Raw genomic sequence first — 8,900 nt, 5'->3', positions numbered from 1 at the left:
GCTCGGGGCGGAGCCGGGGCGGAGCCGGGGCGGAGCCGGGGCGGAGCCGGGGCTCTGTGAGGCGGGGCCCGGAGGCAGCCGGGGCCGGGCAGTACCGGGGGCGCGGCTTCAGGGGCGCGGGGCGGGTCCCAAGTGCACGGCGCCGGGACCCCACCGGGGCGTTCCTCACCGAGCCCATAGAGCAGCAGCTACTTCCGCCACCCTTTTGAATCCCCGCGATTGGCGGGCTCGCTGAGGCATCGGCAGTGCTGATTGGACAGCGGGCCCCGGGAATCGCGCCCGCCCCCCGGCCCGCGCTGAGGGCCCGGGGCCTCCGCCCTCAGACCGGCTCCGGCTCCAACCCGGCCCGGGCTCTGCTCCGGTCCCCCCGGCCCGCCCTGAGGGCCCGGGGGCTCTGCCCCGAGACCGGCCTCGCCCCTCCCCGCCTCGCCTCGTAGTAGATTTCTGTTTGGTTTGTGGGAAGAAACAGTTGTGAGAAGTGAGATTTGTGCTGGAGAGGTGCTGCTGGGAAGAAAGGATGGAGTAAATCTGCTTCGAGGATGTGTGATGAAGAATTCAGGGTAAGGGTTGGGCAATATTTATAAACTGTCTCCATATTTCTCTGTATCTCTGGGTGTTTGGATTTAGCCTGGGATTGTCAGCTAAGTTATAAACAAGCCAACCCGGCTACTGAACTCCCAATAAACGTTTGGAACCCTTGCACAGAAAGACAAGTTAGCAACGATTCCAAAGGAAAAATTGTAAATGGAGGGTAACGATTGCGGGGGGATTTCCTTGGGGATTATGACCTTCACACATACGGAATTTAGGAGGTGGAATCCCAGTTTCAGCCTTGGGCACGTGCAGGAGAAGAGGGGTCGTTATCCCTATCAAGGAAAGCCCGGTGCCCCAGCGCGTCAGGTGCGGACAACGAATTCTCCGGGGATGAGCACAAGTCCCCTCTTCCCCTGCCCCGACACTCGGACTGGCAGCAGCTGCAGGTGAGAGCTGTCACAGGATGGTGAGGGGACAGAGCAGCCCCAGGTGTGACCGTCAGGATGAGGAGGGCAGCAGAGCCGCCACAAGTGTGAGCTGTAAAGGATAATGAGGGGCCGGTTCTAGCCGGGGGCGGTTTAATAGAGGAGCCCGAGTTCACTTTGGCATCGGGCCGTGAGGAGCTCAGCGTGGTTTCTGCGGTGGTGGGAAAGCTTGTTACAGCGCCTGCAGGAGCACGTGGGTGTGGGGGGTTTCTTTGTGCCGGACAGCAGTAGCAGGTAAGCCAGCATGGGTTTGTAGGGGAGATTTTTTTTTTCTTTGCAGCTTTGTCTTACTAATTTCTCTGTGGTGCTCCCAGGAAATAAAAGGAGTTATGGAGAGAAAAGGAGTTCAAATTCAGTGAAGAAACTCTTCTTCTGTGGTTGTCAGTATTCAAACTGAAGAAAACTTTCCACCTGGATTTTTAATGAGTTGTGGTATTTCTATGTGGTTTTTATTAAGTATTATGCTCTTGGGTGGCGTGTAGTGTTTTGTCTGATTTTTGATGTTATGTGTAATTTGGTTTTTGAGTGAGGATAACTTTGTTGGAGGGGTTGTTTGTATTTGAGGTAGAATTAATTTAAGTAGCTTTTTTTGCTAGACTTCTGATACGTGGTATTGGGGTTTTGTGTGTGATATGTAGGGATTCAAGTTGGGTAGGGCTATTTTTTCTGTTTAGTGGCTTTGAATGATTTATTGTGTAGCTTTATCTTGTTTGTAGATGGTGTATGGTGAGAGATATGGTTTCTTTTTCGTGTTAGGTTTTGTAGTTTACATGTCGGTCAGAGTATTTTTGAACTGAGTTCTGTTGAATTGTTTTTGGTGAGATACAGTGTTTTTTGAGGGTGTGTTTTCTAAGGTTTACAATGGTGTAATTGGCTGTAGTGTGAGATGTAAAGGAGGTTTTTATTTTTTTGGTGGTGGTTTTTATTATGGTGAGTGTGTAGTATTTGTTTTGATGGGTTTGGGGTAGTGTGATGTAGCTAATTTATTAGGGTTTTCTAATATTTATAATTCAATTATTGTTTATTGTATTACAGGGATTTATTTATTTAGCTTGTTTGGTTTTAGTGTGTGTTCTATAATTATGGAAAATTTGGGAGATGCTGTTTATAGTTGAATGGATCTTTTAGTTTTAGGATTGAGGGGGTTGCGGGTATATATTTTGAAGTTTTTTTGAGGGGATTGGACATGGGGGTTATTTTTATTATATTTGGTAGTTGGACTTATAGTAATAAGAGTTGGCTTTTTTTGCTGCATTATTTTTTGTTTTTTCTTTTCTAGTATTCTTGTATTTGTGTGGTCAGGGTAGTGGTGTTTCTGGTGCAGCTGTAAGCCTCCATTATTGTTTGTGTGTTTTAGGTGGTCCACTGGTATTACAGGGAGACCCCCTCACTGACCGGCCAACAGATCTGCTGAGATTGTACATCAGCATTTGGTTTTCTCTATGGTACCTGACTAAGAGACAGCAGTCTGGTGACAGCAAGGAATTCCCAGAGGTGGAGCTGGATCTCAGCAGTCAAGCTGACGTGGGCAAGGTGAGCAGTGACTGGTGGACAGAAGCAGTTGCTGTTGTTCAAGTCTCACTTGCTGGTGCAACTCTAAGCATTCACTGTTCTTTTTTTTTTTTACTTTAGGTTGTCCCCTTGCCAGGTGTGCTGGCCCCAGAGGCCAGATGGGTGCAGCATTAAGGTATACTTGTGGCATGCTTCAGTCAGACTGGGGAGGTTGCTGTTTCACAGTAACTCAGCATGATTTTTTGCTTCTTTTGTTTCTTTGCAGGTGCCACTGCTGTCCCAGGCGTGCTAAGGAATAGAGAGAGCCGGTGAGTTGCCCTTTAGGCAGGGTGACCCATAGGTGAGCGATGCGCTCAGCATTTACTTTTTCCTTTTGCTGGGTCCACTCCTGTCAGCCTCTGGAGCGGAGTGAAGATCTGAGGGGGAGCTGGGGCAGCGGTGCAGAGGAGCCCTGGGGATTACTCTTCTGGAGGGGGATAGTCACATTTCCTGTTTTGTGATCCTAGGTAGCGCGAGGAGGTGCGGAGACAAAGTCTGGATACGGCAGCCCCAAAGCGGATGCTGAGAACATGTCTGAGATGCTGAGAACGTTCTGTCGAGGACGGACATTCCACTCGTGTTCCAAAAGCTAAGTGTTGGGGCTGGTGGTCAGGAGAAGGGAAAAAACCTTTTCAGTCCCGGGAGGTGATTTAAAGTTACCTTAGAAGAGAAGGCCCTAGTGGGGTGGTCCCTTCAAAAGTAAAGGGTGAGGGTTTCTCCTCAGCTTCACCAGAGCCTTTGCTGGGCGGGGCAGTTCTGACCCATCTCCATGTTCTAGGGAGCTTCACATTATTGGCCTTCTTTTAGAGTCCACAGGGTTAGGCTGCAGCAGGGGATTCCTGGCCCAGGAGCGTCCTGATTAGGAGCAATGCTAGTTGCAAGGCGTAGGGTTAGTAGGGTTCAGCAGGGGGAGTTTACAGTGGCACACAGAGGCTGAAGGAGGGCTTGAGAAGTAAAGGACTCGAGGTCTAGAGAACACACAGTGAAAATCGGGGGTATAGCCTAGGATACAAGTCAGAGTACAGGTATCCCGGTCCTCACAGCGCTGCTGCCAACACTGTTTCCCTGAGAGCAGGTGCAGGCAGCAATCTTAATGCTAGACAATGCCAGAAGTCCTGAGAGGTGCAGGCAGTAACCCTAAGCTAGGGCCAGGCAGGAAGTGACAGTGGTGGGGCAGAGTCCACAGGGTTGAGGTTCACCGGGGATGTCCACCCTGCGTTCCTGTCCTGCTCTAACCGGGGATGCTCACAGCCCTAATGGAGGCCACGGTGGGTGGGCTCAGTGCCAGTAATGCCTCTAAGGCTTTGGCGCTGCGAGCGTCGGCCTCCGAGCTCAGCTGAAGCACACACGGGGCCCGAGGACCCGGTCCTGCTTAAGAGACGGTGAATAGCAGAGCTGCTGGTTTTTGGCTGATGTGCAGCTAAGGTTATGCTTTGATATTTGGTTTTCTTTATTGTAGCTGACTAGGAGACAGCAGCCCAGCGACAGCAGGAATTTCCCTGAGGGAGAGGCGGCCTTCTTTGGCACCCAGCGTGGATTCACCTTCCCAGACGTCTGAGAGATAAGTGGAGGGCTCGGAACTAGGGAGGGGATGAAAGCAGGGTGCCAGGGCAGGGGTCACCGGGAGGGATTTTTTCAGTCGGGTTTGGAGCTGGGGATGTCCCAGATGTGACCCCTTAGGCTACATGAAGGGAAAGTCTCATTCTGAATCACAGGGCTGAGGTGTGCAGGGCAGAGCAGTCCCAGGGTGTGTTGTGTCTCTTGTGCACTCTGTGTCTTTTGGGTGTCTTGTCTTTTCCTTTAGTCCTTTCAGGGGCCTGTCAAAACCTCTGGCATCAGTCTTAGCATTTCTGATCTCTGTGCTCCTCAGCCAGGTGCCTTTGTCTCAGCTGCTCGGACACTCATCAGAATCCATCTCTCTTCACAAGCATCCAGTCCGATGCCTTTTCAGGTCTTGTTCTGAGCTGTATTGACAGCCGTGCACCGCCCTGATCCATTCCGGCGGGTTAGGTCTTGTGAGAATGCAAAGGCAGGTAGAGGATTCTGACCGTAGGATTCTCGGGCATCCATCTCTGCGTTTCTTGGGATAAGTCATCCCGATGGCATCTTGTTCCTGCAGGGTTCTCTGAGCCTGGCCAGCTCACCATCCATCTTACCTAGGTCATCTCATTCTGAGTTCTCTGGACCCTCAGGGTCATTCTTCTTGCCCAGAGTTTTCTGTCCCTGTTGTGTCCCCTCGTTTTTTCTGTGCTGTGTCATGGGTGTTGGTGTGTGTTTGGCTGGGAGCTGCTCTGCCTTGATGCTCAGTCTGGGTGTAGAAGTAATAGGATGAGTCCCGGGGACTTGCATTTTGTGATGTGGGGATGTGGGGTGTAGTTAGACTGTCGAGGGTATTCCTAGATTGGCACAAGATGTGTGGAGCTGTCAAGGTATCCTGCAGCACTCTGACTTTTGTCCAAACTTTCTTTCAGATGCAGAGAGATGAAATCTGTGGCAGAGCCCCCCATCCTGGGTGAGGGGCTCCCCTGAGAAGGTCAGTCCCTGTTTGTGTTTGCAGGGGAGGTGTAAATGATGGCTGTGTTACAGCTCTGTTCTTTGTCTTTATTTTTAGGTGGTAAAGCCGGATCTCAGCAGTCAAGCTGATGTGGGCGAGGTGAGCAGTGATGGGTGGACAGAAGCAGTTGCTATTGTTCAAGCCTCACTTGCTGGTGCAACTCTAAGCCTCCGTTATTGTGTGTTTTAGGGAGTCCACTCGCAGGAGGCCGAGCTCCCCTCTCACCAACCGGACGACAGACCCGGGTCACCTCACCCGTGAGCCCTCCGGGAGCATTCCAGGAGTCTGTGATGGAGCCTTGATCTTCTCCTTGTGAAGGCCCCATCCAGGTAGGCTTGGATAACGGGCGAGGAGTTGAGGTGAGTCAGGGAGGAGAAGGAGGGATGGTCCCCTCAAGTTCCAGCGCTGCCACGTCACCTTGTCTGCTCTTTACCCAGGCAGACCCTGCGACGCCGGCGTTGGCCTCTGAGCGCAGCTGAAGCACGGGGCCGAGGACACAGGCAAGCTTAGGAGACAGTGAGTAGCAGAATTGCTGGTTTCTGGCTGATGTGCTGCTAAGATTATGCTTTGATGTTTGGTTTTCTTTATTGTAGCTGTGTAGGAGACAACAGCCCAGCAGCAGCAGGAATTTCCCTGAGGGAGAGGCGGCCTTCTTTGGCACCCAGCGTGGATTCACCTCCCTAGACGTCCGAGAGATAAGTGGAGGGCTCGGAGCCAGGGAGGGCTTGAAAGCGGGGTGTGGGATCAGGGGCCACTGGGAGGGATTTTTTGAGTCATTTTTGGTGACAGGGATGTCCAAGATGTGACCCCTTAGGCTACATCAAGGGAAGGTCTCATTCTGGATCACAGTGCCGAGGTGTGCAGGGCAGAGCAGTCCTGGTGTGTGTTGTGTCACTTGTCTGTTGTGCTCTCTGTCCTTTGGGTGTCTTGTGTGTGCTGTCTTTTCACTTAGCCCTTTGAGGGGCCTATCAAAACCCCTGGCATCAGTCTTAGCATTTCTGATCTCTGTGCTCCTCAGCCAGGTGCCTTTGTCTCAGCTGCTCGGACACTCATCAGAATCCATCTCTCTTCACAAGCATCCAGTCCGATGCCTTTTCAGGTCTTGTTCTGAGCTGTACTGACAGCCGTGCACCGCCCTGATCCATTCCGGCGGGTTAGGTCTTGTGAGAATGCAAAGGCAGGTAGAGGATTCTGACCGTAGGATTCTCGGGCATCCATCTCTGCATTTCTTGGGATAAGTCATCCCGATGGCATCTTGTTCCTGCAGGGTTCTCTGAGCCTGGCCAGCTCACCTTCCATCTTACCTAGGTCATCTCATTCCGAGTTCTCTGGACCCTCAGGGTCATTCTTCTTGCCCAGAGTTTTCTGTCCCTGTTGTGTCCCCTCGTTTGTCCTGTGCTGTGTCACGGGTGTTGGTGTGTGTTTGGCCGGGAGCTGCTCTGCCTTGCTGCTTAGTCTGGGTGTAGGGGTACGAGGGTAATAGTGCTGGGGGCTTGAAATTTGTGATGTGGGGTGTAGTTAGACTATAGAGGGTATTCCTAGATTGCCACAAGATGTGTGGAGCTGTCAAGGTATCCTGCAGCACTCTGACTTTTGTCCCAACTTTCTTTCAGATGCAGAGGGATGAAATCCGTGGCAGAGCCCCCCATCCTGGGTGAGGGGCTCCCCTGAGAAGATCGATCGCTATTCAAGGTGAGAGTCACATATTTCACATTTTTTGGCACTCCAGTGCAGGCCACCTGCATTTACAGCTTGAAACAAGTGAGTCCCTTGGTAACCCCCCTGGGCAGCAGCTGGAGCCTGCTCCGGGCTGGGCTGAGGGAGCAAACACTTGTGGTTGACACAGCTCCACACTGAGGGTACTTGGGAAAACACCTGCCTTGTCCTGGATTTTTTTTTTTTTGAGCTTTTTACACGGTTTTAGTCATCACCTTGGTAAAAATAAATGGTAAGGACTGAAAACATGAGAGACTGGCAGGTTATGCTCATGAATGAGAACTTTTTTTTTAAATAACTGTGCGGCCTATATCTTAATTTTGAGACTCTCTTTTTTGGCTGACTTTCCTGTAAAAAATCTAATTTTAATTTAGCTGCCTCAATAATGTTTTTATTGTACAAATATGTTCTAGCGGCAGGAGCTTAAAGTAGTAACACCAACATGCCACCTCTGGAATAAATCCCTGCGTCTCCTCAGACCTACTGGTTTGCAGTAGAGTTTGTACACCTTTCGCTGCAGCTGTGGTTCTTAATAACTGGAAGTCCATGGATTGCTGGGCGATTCCCATAAGTTCTCCTATTTTGTAGGAGCTGCACGGTGAGGTCAGCATTCTGAGGGAGGCCCTGGCACAGCTGCCAAGGGCAAGGAACGTGGAGCATCCCGGGGCTTCTCCCACCCGAGTTTCTCCCGGAGCGTGCTGCGTGTCATGCCGGATGTTTAACCCGGGTTTGGGGTGTTCTCCTGCAGTCCCAGCTCTAACTGCTGCCCCTGAGCCCCGGCCTTGCTCTGTCCCAGCACTGAACCTGGCAGGTGGGTGTGCTTTTCCAGCCCTTGAATCCCACGGGCAATCCCAGATTCCCGGAGCTCCCCGAGGCACAGCCTGGCCTCCCTCGCTGGGAGCTGCATTTCAGTCTGCCTGGACCAAGGCCATCCTGTTTGAGACTTTATTCCTGTTGCTTTTCCTCTTGCAGGTAGTTGGCGAAAAGGAGAGAGCCAGTAGGAAGTGAAGCCACTGGAAGGCCTTATCCCAGTCCAAGGTTCCCACTTTTCTTTCTGACTCCTGGATAATTGCCTGGCCATAACTGGACAGAGACTGTCAGTTTGATTTCCTGCCTTTTCCAATAAATCCTTGCTTTCAGCTGGAGTGTATTCCTGGTGTCATCCCCCTCCTCGTCCGTGGATGTGTAAATAAAATTCCTGACTTGCCGAGTCCAATTTTGTTATTGCAGGAAGTGTGGTGCTTTTGTTCCACTGAAACTTCCCAACTCTGCTGAGAGTTTCCGATGTCAAATACAAGTAAGATTCGAGTTTCTTTGCATTGTTACTCCCACAAAACACAGATCATTCTTGGATAGGAGTAGCTGGACCTGTTGAATTTCCACTTCCCTTTAAAATTAGAGCAGAGGAAGCAGATTTAAATTTGTTCCATGAACTTCCACCAACTTTATGACTGTTCCAAAAGTTTGCAGTGTTAGAAATGCCTAAGCTTGTTTTCCAGGCAAGCTGGGATTTAGATGTTATTTCTTCCTTTTATTTGATGTTTTTTCTCTCTCTGATTCTAGTAAGAGAATATATTTTTTTTTTCCCGTTTTCCATCCTAATTGGAGTTTTTGTACATTGTAGGGCACATTTCCAAGGAAATTTACCAAATTCATGTTGGTAAAGCAGGAGCTATTCAGCACCATGCTGCCACTTTTTTCCTTTCAACCCCTTAACAGGTCTCATTCTACCCATACACAGTATTACCAGCAATAACTTGGTGTCGAGTTGTATTTCAGAGGTAGCAATAAAACAAAGTTGACATTTTATTTTGTGCCTCTCTGAACCTCTTTGTTTATTAACAAAGAACTCCAAAACAAAGCAAACAGAAAAACAAAAACCAAAACAAAAGCCCCTACAAACACTGCCCCCCAAGAAAAAACAATGACAGAGAAAACATACCAACATTATTAAATAAAAATTAAATCTTTACCCCTTAGAAAACGAGGCTAATTTAATTTTAATTCATTGTGGTTCTGATGTGTTAGGTAAATGAATTCATATAGTTTAAAAAATAAAC

At 49.9% G+C, this 8,900-nt stretch overlaps 2 long non-coding RNA genes across 3 annotated transcripts; both read left to right on the top strand.

Moving 5' to 3' along the window:
- The first annotated feature begins 311 nt into the window (after positions 1-311).
- Positions 312-5,440, top strand: LOC136305070 (uncharacterized). 2 transcript variants are annotated; one of them, XR_010724995.1, is made up of 8 exons: positions 312-560; positions 810-980; positions 1,334-2,552; positions 2,652-2,706; positions 2,797-2,839; positions 3,038-5,103; positions 5,182-5,223; positions 5,314-5,440. It is a non-coding gene; the product is annotated as an uncharacterized lncRNA (long non-coding RNA). The 2 variants fall into 2 exon arrangements; XR_010724996.1 differs by lacking the exons at positions 312-560; positions 810-980 and adding an exon at positions 987-1,253 and having other exon boundaries at positions 5,314-5,439.
- A 112-nt stretch (positions 5,441-5,552) lies between these two features.
- Positions 5,553-8,056, top strand: LOC136305071 (uncharacterized). Its single transcript, XR_010724997.1, has 4 exons — positions 5,553-5,640; positions 5,718-6,816; positions 7,429-7,651; positions 7,813-8,056. It is a non-coding gene; the product is annotated as an uncharacterized lncRNA (long non-coding RNA).
- The last annotated feature ends 844 nt before the right edge of the window (positions 8,057-8,900 follow it).

The sequence above is a fragment of the Chamaea fasciata genome, unplaced genomic scaffold (genome assembly GCF_029207755.1).
Source record: "Chamaea fasciata isolate MVZ Bird 193981 ecotype frontalis unplaced genomic scaffold, bChaFas1.0.hap1 SCAF_261, whole genome shotgun sequence".
Taxonomy (NCBI): domain Eukaryota; kingdom Metazoa; phylum Chordata; class Aves; order Passeriformes; family Sylviidae; genus Chamaea; species Chamaea fasciata.
This window is presented reverse-complemented; position numbering and strand designations above follow the sequence as displayed.